A 12,420-nucleotide genomic window follows, 5' to 3' on the forward strand; every position below is an offset into this window, starting at 1 on the left:
ATTTGATATTAGTACAATATATTTTTACATTGATAGTTTAAAAAGATAAACTCAAAATCAATCTTTATTTTTATTACAATTGAATCTTAATTTTAAAATTAACATTTTCTCTAAATTATTTAATGTTTTTTTAAAGGGAAAAAACTGAAAATTTGAAAGGTAGGTGATAAAATTTTTTTTATCCTGTATCAGTATTTTATTTATAAGTTAAATTTATATTATCGTTAGTTATCAAAACTAATCTCACTGTAGAATTTTCTCATAAAATCCTAATTATAGTTCCACGTACATATTTATTTATTTTTATTCTTTGCGTATAGTGCATGAGCATACACTAGTTTAATATTAAACGTATGAATTATGGATTTTATTTTGTTTTATGTGACTATTTTATGGATTTTATTTGATTACATAATATCTGTTTTATTTATTTCTGAGATGTTTAAATAGCTGATTAATTACTTCTTTCTTTTACGTGGTTGATTAACACTTCTGCATACAACGAATCTGGGATTTCCAAGAAAGAGTATTTTAAGAATTATTTTTGAAGCTAAAAATTATAAATTATGTTAAGTAACTAATGATTTTTTTAAACATAAACAATTACTAATCAAATAAAAATACACTATATCTCTAAATTATTCACCTAAATTTTAATATTAAAATAATTATCTGTACACTTAATAAAATAAACATCCGATATATTTATTATTCATATTATTTAATATTTTCATTGCCACCTATACTTTTTCAAAAACTATTTGGGTGGCTGGGTTTAATTTTTATATTTCTTTAGCTTTCTGACTTTCGCTGCTCTCAAAAACCTAAAATACTCTTTTAGCAACGCGGTAAGTTTCCAACCGCATTCCATGGAGGTTTAGAAACTATTTTTAATAAGGCCACGACTGTAATTAGTTTATCAAAATAAATAGAGTCAAACTAACAAATATCAGAGAAAAGTGGAGTTAAACTCCATTTTAATTTTTGAGATTGGTAAGTTACTTAATTTAATTTATAATTTTTAATTGTTATAATTTAATCTTTTAGATTAAAAAAAATACACTAATATAATTTTTCGTGTATTTTTTATCATTGGAGCTCTAACGCCGTTAGTAACATGACTCAAGCCTTGCCATGCTGGATTGGACATATTAAAACGATGTCGTACGCATTTTGACGTTAAAAAAGGCACTAAACAATGTCATCTAAGGGTTAATTGTTAAAAAAGGAGAGATATAACGTTTTAGTATTATTCAAACACTCAAATGTCATCGTTTAGTGCCTTCTTTAGCGTCAAAACGCGTACAATGTCATTTTAATATGTCCAGCATAGCAAGACTTGAGCCATGTCACTAACGGCATTGAGTTGGGAGCGACAGAAAATACACAAGGAACTACGTTGATGCACTTTTTTAATCCGGGAGGGGGGGGGAGGGATCAAATTGTAGCAATTGAGAAGTCAATGACTAAAACAGTGCAACTCGTCAATCTCAGTGACTAAAATAGGATTTAATTCGAGAAAAGTGAGTAAATAGACAAAAATATACATGAAAAATTTTAAGTTATAAAAAGACATATGACATAATTAAAATTTTTAATGTACGCACCAAAGAGATGATTAACAATTGATAAAATTAACCTGTTTACGTGACAAAAAAAAAGTGGCTTAGCATTCTTTATCATTATTTTGAGTAACTGAAGTAAAAATTAACAATTTTTTTTGAATGAGAAAATATTATTATTAAAGGATGAAGTGTCCATATCTAGCCTTAAATTGATCGAATCCTAATTTTACCATATTATTCAGAGGTGTGCCAACAAACAAGGACTAGAAGAAAATACTAAAGGTTTCAGAAGGGTTAAAGAAGGGGGAGGGGGATTGAATTTATGGCCTTCTTTAACTTTGATTGATTAAGCATTAAACCCAGAGCTTTGAACTTGATTTCTGTTTGGTTTGCGCAGCGGATAATTCAGGAGACAATTTCGTTTTGTCTCATAAAAATAAAAAAACCGAACTAAAGTAGATAGGAAGAAGATGACATAGCCATATATCCTAGTTCAGTTGCCTTGTGCAATGCAACCTATATCCAGTCTCCACCACAACATTGGTGGAATTTTTACTATAATCCAAGTATTATATACACCAATTTCCTAGGACTCAACGTAATCCTATCTGAGCACACAAGTTTCAACATAAAATTAACTTGAATATGCTAATACCTAGACTCACCACACTAAGTGTTTACCCAACTTAGCAAGGGATACCTCTCAAGTACATGACACAAGATAGAAAATACAACCAAAAGAAATCTGAAATTACTCTTAGCTTTTCTCTCAAGTGTTTCACTCAACTTTTTTCACTCGACTTTTTCTGAATGATTCTCTTTCTTGCCCTTTACCTCTAAAAAAATAAAAAACTAAGAAAGATATACATTGAAATTGAAATATAAAGATGGCAAGCTTTATGGGAAGGAACTTCAACTCGCTGATTCTGATAAAATCTATTCTCAAGTACCTCCTTTCATTCTTCTCTTCCTTGTTTTTTCACTATGAATTTGCAAAAGGAGAGGAGATTGACTCTTCTATCATCAAGGATGAAAAATCTAAGTTCCATCTTAATACGACTACTAAACTTCTCAAGTGTGTGCTAGCATAACTCATTTGTTTATTTCGTATGCTCTACTATGCTTTATTATGATTTTGTCAATGTTCAGTTCATTTTATGTAATTTTGTTTTAGGTATGATGCTATGAGCTTGGAAGATGCACTGATCAAGTGTGTGATGGTAACACCTGACGAGGTCATTATAAGAACTCTTGATCCTGTTTTTGTTGGTAGCAGGGATGCATTAGCTAAATTCTAAATCTATCATTGTAGTTCTTGATATCTATGGGTTTGAAAGTTTTAAATTCAATAGGTAAGCTAGTTGTTTCATTTGGCATTTTTGGTATAGTATTTAGCCATGTATCTGATAAATATCTTTTTCTTAGTTTTGAACATTACGAATGAGAAGTTGTAACAACACTTAATCAGGTTAGGTGATTTCTGGCATAATTTGTGACCCAGATCCAGAATTCTTGTATTACTCTACAACTGAAGCATTTTTTAATTGAATGGTCGCATCATATATTTAAAATGGAACAACAAGAATACACCAAGGAAAAGATTGGTTGGAGTTACATAGAATTTGTTGACAATCAAGATGTTCTGGATTTGGTTGAAAATGTATTTATCTGTTGCTTGTTACATATTATAATGTCTTGTTCTTCTTAAGAATGGACAAGCAACTATTGGTACAAGATGTATGTGTGTGCTTTAAATGTATAGATTATCCATGTAAAGTGTAAAAGTTTTTTTTAATTCTATTTCACTCTTAATTTTCCTACACAATTCATTCATGTAATGTTGATTTTAATGTTTCAATCTTTTGCAGAAACCTGAAAGAATAATTGAACTTCTTGATGAAGCCTGGTATGCTAATGGCGTTGATTTGTTATTGATTTGATATTACTTTTAAGTTGTAGCTAAATGCTTATACCTTTTTCAAATATACTTTTTTTTACTGTATTATTTTTCGTATAACACTTGTATTAGGCATTGCCTATAAGGTGTACTTTGTAATTTGATTGAGAGTTAATATTAGCCTAATTTTTGTGGTACATTATGTTTCCTAAGTCTACACGAAACATTTGCTCAGAAGTCGTACCAGACATTCAAAAACAACAAGTGGTTTATCAAACCTAAACTTTTCCGAACTAGTTTTACCATATCTCACTATATAGGGGAGGTAGATATATTCAACCTTTTTTATTACATGTTCCGTTTAATGACTTTTCGAATTTAAATGTTGCTTGAATATTTGCCTCCTTCATTTTGACTATTATTTTTTTTGTCCAGGTGACATATCTGGCTGATATGTTTCTTGATAAAAACAAGGATTATGTGGTTGCAAAACATTAGAATCTGCTGACAGCCTCAAAATATTCATTTGTGGCTGGTCTATTTCCCCTTCCCCACTCGGTGTCTTCAAAATCTTCAAAGTTGTCTTGAATTGGATCTTGTTTCAAGGTATTATTAATTTTTTCAACTCTTTTTGTGCTTTTTATACCTCATTTTCATGTAGTCTTTGAAACTCTTCTGTTGTATATCTAGGCTTTTTGTTTTCATGTAATAGACTTAGTGAATGACACTTTCTGAAAAATATAGTTATAACTTCAATCTTTGATGGAGACCTTAAATTCAACAGAACCTCATTATGGGTTCGCTATGTTAAATTTTTATTATTGACTTTATGGATTTGTCTAGTTCTTTTTAATGATAAATAGGAATATTGGCCCGGAAGCTCTATGAGTAGTTGCATCGTGAAGTAGCAACTCTGAAAATAGAAAAGAACCTCAAAGGATACATTGCTAGGAAATCTTTCTTAAGTGTACGATCATTTGCAATAATAATACAGACATGTTTAAGGGCTATGAAGGTTCGTGATGAATTTAGATTTAGAACGCAAACAAAGGTTGCAATTCATATCCAGGTTCTGTTTTTTATATTCATACTTCATAAGTTATAGACTTTCAGTTGAGAAAATGGAAAGATGCAATTCCTGTAACATCTTGTTACCCTAAGCATTACCTCTAACCGTAAAGCAAAGGATAACAAAGTACCGCGATAGTTCTAAAGCTTATATACACACACACACAAGAATTTATATAACTAGAAGCCCGATAAAGGAGTAAAGCTCAAAGTCGTATAAAGTGGAATTACGAAATGTGAAGCGTTCACACACGACAACTAAACGCGTAGGCACGGACGGAACAAAACATAATATATATAAAACCTTGTAAATAGCTCTAGGATACACAAGGTAATAATTAAAATAAATAATATATATAAGTATGATATACCAAAAAGAGGACTAGTCACAGTCTGCGAAATTTAGGCCGGCTAGTCAAACTGAAATACAAAAGAGTTTGAGAAGTTTAAAACAGTTTATACAATTTATCTCTCAAATCAAGCATCTAAGGCCATAAAGTATAGAATACAAAAGGTGAGAGAATAACTACAACAAAAGTAAAGTAAAATAAAGCATAAGAAAGATCATCCTCCGCTTTGTCACCATATCCGCAAACTCACTGAGGTGGGTTGTGATCTGCATCTGAAAAATAACAACATATGGTATGAGAACCGGAGATTCTTAGTATGGTAACAGTGCCCAGTAATGTAAGATATAAGATTCTGGGACGCCAGAGACAATCCTAGAACTTCACATCAATACAGAATATTCAAGCTTAAAGCAAATAATTAACTTAAACTGTAAACAGGGTATTCTAACTTAAGGAATTTCTAACTAACATAGCACCGCTATCTCACAGCCTTTGCCAGCCTAACCTCCATGTGATCCTATCGCCACCGCCTACCGAACTTCCTCAATTCCAGCAGAAAACACAAGTAATGCAGACAAGTAAAGTACATGTATAGTAAGTAGAACAATTAGCAAGTAAACATGTGATTCATTTAGGCATAATAGAAATTAAGCAAAGTAAAAAACAGGTAGAAGATGCATATGATGAATGCCTTTCCTATTGGCTCATGATATCACTTGTCAGTCTATTGGATGTAGCCTTTTTGCCACGCTAGGGATATAGGTCATGCACACTCATGCAGTAGAGAAGGTTATGCGAGTGGGATACCACCCCAGCCCTCACATCTCAACATAAGCGGGATTAACTACCGTCATTACGCCGACGCCGTGACCTTGACAAGTGGGAGACTGCCACAGTCCTTGCCCGAGGCGCATAGCGACTCAACAGTCTCAGCACAAAATAATATATCTGTAACTTTTTAGAAATCATCCTTGTTACTCAATAAAAACATCATTTAATCCCGAGTCCTAGACTCGTCTCAAACATCATCAACTCGTAATTCCACAAATCATCACATTAGTCATCGTTACAGTACTCCGTCATCTTACTCAACTAATCCATCCTCAGTACTTCAGAAACCTAAGTTTCCATCTTCTAAGTTCATATAGAAATTCCCTAAATTAGGTCACTAACTCATCTTTAGCAATATTAGTAACTAAGCACTAGATAGTATTCTTAAACGGCACTTAAAGAATGTTTGGAAAGCTCGAGAACCTTTGAAAACAAAGAAAAACAAATTTTCAGCAAAACAGGAGTCTCGCGTACACAAGCCTCTGTCTCGTGTACGCATGCAGTAAAAAATGGGTGGTCATGTATGCAACCACCTGCTCGCGTACGCGAGTGTCCCAACCTGAATGGGTTGCTCGCATCACGTGTTAAAGTTCGCGTACACAAAGGCCAAAACTCTTATAGCTCGCGTACGCATATAATGCCCACGTACGCGAGATGCCCAACCCGAATGGAATGGCCACATCGCGTGCACTGTGTCGCGTACGCAACCCTCACTAGACTTAGAAAATTTTCAACTCTGCAGAATTTCAGTTTTGAACACCAAACTTTAAACGTTCATAACTTCTTCTACAAAAATTTATTTTTCTCAAACTTTATATCAGTTTAAAGCTCTTTAAATCATCTTTAATTTAAAGTAATTTCCAACCAATTTCAAAAATAGAGGCTCAAGTTATGATCCACCAAATTTCACCAAAAACTTATTTTTACCAAAAGTTAACTAGGTTCTCAACTTCCAAAATTCATAATAAAAACCAATTATCCTACAACCAAAACAGTTCTAATGGACCTAAATGATGTTTATATATCTTTCAATTCATTTTGCAACCTATCCATACACATTTTCACCATTTCCACTGAAAAATTTCCACTTACACACCTTCACAATCTCAATAAATCACAACTCAACCTTAATTCAAAATCCTCAACATTCATCAACATCAACAAGCATCTAAACCCAATATCACTACTCAATATTGTCATTATTTAACTTCAATCTCAATAATCAACAACAACATCACAATTCATTAAAATCATCACAAGCATCAATATTCATAAGCCACAATCAACAATTCAAACCTATCCTATAGTCCACTAGCCTAAGTGTCCAGAAATTTTACATATTACATAGGAAAAACCGAAACTATACCTTGGTTGATTCCCAAAATGCACCAAACACCAAAACGAAGCCACTAAGCTCAATCCAAAAAGCCTCAAACCAACTCCAACAAATACCAAAGCTCAATCTAACACCATACAACATACCAACATCAAACTCAGGGTTCACAAAAATAACTAAACACAAAGGTTTGAAGAGACTTATCCAACGAGATTAGGGGCAAAACCCAACAATATTTTAATACTAGATCACTCCTAAACAACCAAAATCATAAAAATCTACTCAAAAATCAAACGTAAAAATGCAAAATTATTAGGGCTGAAAATTGGAGTTTGAGTTTCAAAATCTTACCAACAAAACTTAGCTAGAAATGACGGGCTCGATGAGAGCATCGCGTGACCACAAACGGCTCATTAATCAGAGCTCCGTAGCTCAAGTTATAAGCGAAACAAGATGAATGTGAATAGTAAACCCTCTCCTCTCTTCTCTCAACTCAGCAGCATCCCTTTTTTTTTATGGGTGGAAATGAGCTAAATTTACTCTTAAGTGAGGTATATATATGTTGAGATTGGGTCCAAGTTGGGCCCGGTTCAACCTGTTAGCGTTTTTAGCCCGTTTGCTCCACTTTGGGCAAAAACCCTTAAGATTAGCGACCGGTTTTGAATTCTAAATTATTTTTTCCCTTTCAAAATAATAAATTCAATTTTCAAAATCTTATTTTTCTAAGTACGTGGTACCGGATAGACTAGAGTCGGTTCTGTTGGCTTAAGCATCGATACGCATTTTTTTACAAAAATTTTCTACAAAAAATACATTTTCCCACTCAGAAAAATTTATTGAATTCAAATTTCACCTTTTATTTTTAAAATACCATTGCTATATTTTTGAACCTATTTCAAATAGTTAAAAAAATTATTTTATTAAAATGGTTATTTCAGTTCTTATAATTCCTACTTTCTTATTTGCCCTGCTATAATGATCTTTTTTGTCAATATCTTCAGGCTAATTTACGCCGAAAAATTGTATTTTCATATTATAAAAAGTTGCAAAAGGCTACAATTGTTACTCAGTGTCGCTGGAGGAGAAGGGTTGCTAGGAAGGAACTTAAAATGCTCAAAATGGTTTGAACTATTCTATCTCATTTGTAATTTTATATAATTTGACCTTATCTCGAGATTAATAATTTGTGTAATTGCATTCAGGTTGCAAGAAAAACAGGGCCCTTAAGGAAGCAAAAGACAAACTAGAGAAGCGTGTAGAAGAACTTACATGGCATTTGCAAATTGAGAAGCGTTTGAGGGTAACATAATCATGATAAATTTTGACATATCAATTTTAAGTATCTGATATACATTTTCAGTGTTTCTTATACCATAAACTTATTTACTTTTTGACTAGTTACAGACTGATTTGGAAGAGGAAAATGTACATGAAATTGTCCAAGTTACAGGGTGCTTTGCATGCAATACAAATACAGGTATATGAAGCAAATTCCATAGCAGCTAAAGAGCGTGAGGCAGCACGGAAAGCCATTGAAGAAGTACCACTAGTTATTAAGCACCACCAAGCTGAAGTGAGAAATTAAATAAGGAACTAATTAAAAAGGTTAAAGATTCTGATCGTAAAGTGGAACAACTTCAAGAATTGATTCAGAGGTTAGTAGAGAGCCTAACTACATAAGGAAAAATAATGATTTATAGGGTTTCGCGGATGTTAGGTCCATAGTGTTATATACAATTTACACTATTATTTGTTACATAAGAATAAATAAACCATATTTAGATTTTTATGAAATGCAAACATATTGAGTTTCAAAGTTAGTAGTGTGATTTTCTTGTGTCCCAACCCTCAAATGCAATTGTAATGGTGCTTAAGATTTGTTCTAGTCCCGTAACCTATCCTGATCTAAAGCTTATATTAGGCTAGGTTCATGTTCTAAATTTTAGAACTCTCATGTCAAGTTTACGACACAGTCTGGCTCAAATTAAGGTTACATGATTCTTTCAAATTTTTCCTAGTATAATTATTAGTTAGGTGGGTTATAACCCATAATTGATTCAATTATGCCTTCAAAGGAAAACCTAGTCAAGAAATTAGTGTATGGGTTGAGGTCTAGTAGCACTGTCGATCAACTTTTACGATCCACTTTCATTTATGTTATTCATTTGTGCACCTTTTATGCCTTTGGATGTATAACACACTTCTTTTTCCATCTTTCCCATCATCATCATCATCATCATCATCATCATCATCATCATCATCATCATCATCATCATCTATACCTGCCTTAACATAAATCTAATTAACTTCTTAAAACAATTTTTTTTATATAGATTGGAGAAAAAATTTTCAATTTGGAGTTAGAAAACCAAGTTCTTCGCCAGTAAGCTTTGGTTGTATCACCGATTGGAAAAGCTTTGATTTCAAGATTAATATAATCACCATTACAAATTTTTAAGGAGGAACAATACTTGAGGCATTACTTCTGCTTCAACAATTAACACATAATTGATAATACTTTTAACTTTATTGTTCCAGTTTATGTGAGTAAGTTAGTTTTATAAAGTAATTAGATTAATTTGATGAATGAAGTTGTATGAGAGAGTGGAATGATGTAAATGGTATTGATTATGTGATGTAAATGATATTCATTACTTCTGCTTTAACCTTTTTAATTATATGATGTAAATGAATTATATTGACTTGCTTGTTTATGGTACTTCTCTTTTAGTTTGATTATACAATAAACTTGTTTAAATTTATATTTATTTTGTATGAAATCAGGTTTATTTTACAATAAAAAAATCTAAAAAAATGTTTTACCTTACTGACAGATTTATAGACAGATTTTCCGTCTGTATTTAGAGTTGGAAATACTTTCTCAAACTCCAAATCTGTCTGTAAATCTATCTGTAATAAGTAATTTTCTAATTGTGAATATACATTGTAAGTACTCTTCTCTCTGTTTTCTTCTTCTTCTCACTGTTTCAAGTCTCTAATATGTGACTAAACCACTTCTCATTATACAGGTGATTAGTGGCATATGGATTCTCCATCGTTACCCTTCTTATTTTTGATTGTTATACTTTATTCTTTCATTGTGAATCTGAGATACTGTTTCTACTATAATATTGTTTTATTGATTTTTAGCAAATCGAAGGTAGTTCGATATCGAGTGGTCTGTGATGAGCGGATAATTTATACACTTTTTGACATTGTTTTTAGTATGTTTTTAGTAGGATCTAGTCACTAGCCTTCTTCTAAATTGCTGCAAATCGAGTGAGCTGCTGCAGTTCTTGTTGCGTTCTGAGGGTCTGCTTCCAATAGATCCGAATTGGTGGCCGTTTTGGCCCCAACCGCATCTAATAACCTGGTGGGGGTGGGGGGTTGTTTCATTAAAGTACCCCAACCAAAATATTTCCGCGCCAATAACCTTCCCCTTTTTGGCGCGAACCCTAGCAGAGCAAAGGCGCCAATCGCTGGTCTCCTTCCACCGCTGTTGTGACTCATCCCTCCGTTAGTTCCAGTCGCCACGTCCGTGTCGTTGTTCTTCCCCGTGACTAGTCTCCTCCCTCCGCTGTGTAGCTCCCGCGCGTGAAGGTAAAGCTTAAAGGGTCGTCCAAGTCTTCCCCCTCCTCCATGCACGTCCGTGACGTAGTCGGTGGTCGCCCCAACCATCTGCCCCGGTGTCGTCATCGGCAGCCTTCCCCCTTTCCCTTGCTCTGTTGTGCGTTGCCGATTGCCCCCTCTCCCCTCTCTCAGGTTCGTTCTTCTCCCCTGCCCCAATTTAATTTGAGTGGCTGTCGATAAATTAATTTTGCATAAATTTCATCCCTGTACCTTGTGAATTTTGGTTCGAACAACGTTGATCGACTTACTCCGCCTAAATTTTCCTTCCCTAATTTAACATTCTGATTTAATTTTCCTCCAATTTTTGAACCCCTAAGTCTTAATTACTTTGTGTTTATTGCTTTTAGAATCATATAGAAATCCGAAGCAATCATAATATTTAATGAACGAACATCACCAGATGTTGAAACACGAGTGACTTTAAGAAAAATTCAAGCCGAATAAACTATTTCAAGAAGCTTGTAGTTGCCCAAGGAAACCTATCAAAACTATAAAAACTAAAGATTTTGACTATCATTCAGCAGGGATCTATACTTTTCATGTGAACTTTTGGTGTCAAACGCATGTGAAGAACGATCGTATGTTCCGATTTTCTTCCCCAATTTAACATGCAACTTTGATTTTTTTTTTCCCAATTTCTGAACCCCTGAGTCTTGATATGTTTGTGTTTATTGCAATTTCATATTGGAATCTAGTTTTGCACTTTCAATTTAGCTTAAACTAATGTACTTCCTACATGACTGTGTGGTTGAATAAATTAAGTAGAATCCACTTTTATAATGCAAGAATATTGGGTGTTTTATCAAACTATCTATGAATTGTATGTTCTCTTATTCCTGGCTTGTTTTCCATCCATTCAAGTCAGGCAAGTCTTTATTCATAATCTTATCTGTTTTGAATACTAAACTTTGTAATAATACTCTTAAAAAGGTCTTTTACATTTTCAGCATTATGACTATAAAATTATGCAGCTCTGCCTGTGTCTCTTCTTCATTTAATTTGAAACATAGATTCTTGAAAGAAATAAATGGAGCTTTATTTTCAAGAGCAGTCTATGTTTCTGACTATACACATAGAGTGGATCTACTCCATCTGAAGATCCTTTTCAGTTCTTAACTGAATTCTTGCAGATATGTGATACTGTTAAGACTAATGGAGTAGATCCTGAAGTCTACAGGCTCATGCTTTTCCCTTTTGCTGTAAGAGACAGAGCTAGATTATGGTTGGATTCTCAACCCAAAGACAGCCTGAACTCTTGGGATAAGCTGGTCATGGCTTTCTTAGCCAAGTACTTTCCTCCTCAAAAGCTGAGCAAGCTTAGAGCTGATGTTCAAACCTTCAGACAGAAAGAAGGTAAATCTCTCTATGAAGCTTGGGAAAGATACAAACAGTTGACCAAAAAGTGTCCTTCTGACATGCTTTCAGAATGGACCATCCTGGATATATTCTATGATGGTTTATCTGAGCAATCAAAAATGTCACTGGACACTTCTGCAGGTAGATCCATTCACCTAAAGGAATGGAATGCAAGCTGCATCCAACAGTACTCAAGAGGCATCTTCTGAAGAAGAAGCTTATGATCCTGAGAACCCTGCAATAGCAGAGGTAAATTACTTAGGTGAACCTTATGGAAACACCTATAACTCAACATGGAGAAATTATCCAAATTTCTCATGGAAGGATCAAACGCCCCAACAAGGCTTTAATAATGGTGGAAGAAACAGGTTTAGCAATAGCAAGCCT

At 33.6% G+C, this 12,420-nt stretch overlaps 1 pseudogene; it reads left to right on the forward strand.

Annotated features, from left to right (window-relative positions):
* LOC107615520 lies at window positions 2,453–9,485 on the forward strand (annotated as a pseudogene).

This window comes from Arachis ipaensis, chromosome B09 (genome assembly GCF_000816755.2).
Source record: "Arachis ipaensis cultivar K30076 chromosome B09, Araip1.1, whole genome shotgun sequence".
Classification (NCBI taxonomy): domain Eukaryota; kingdom Viridiplantae; phylum Streptophyta; class Magnoliopsida; order Fabales; family Fabaceae; genus Arachis; species Arachis ipaensis.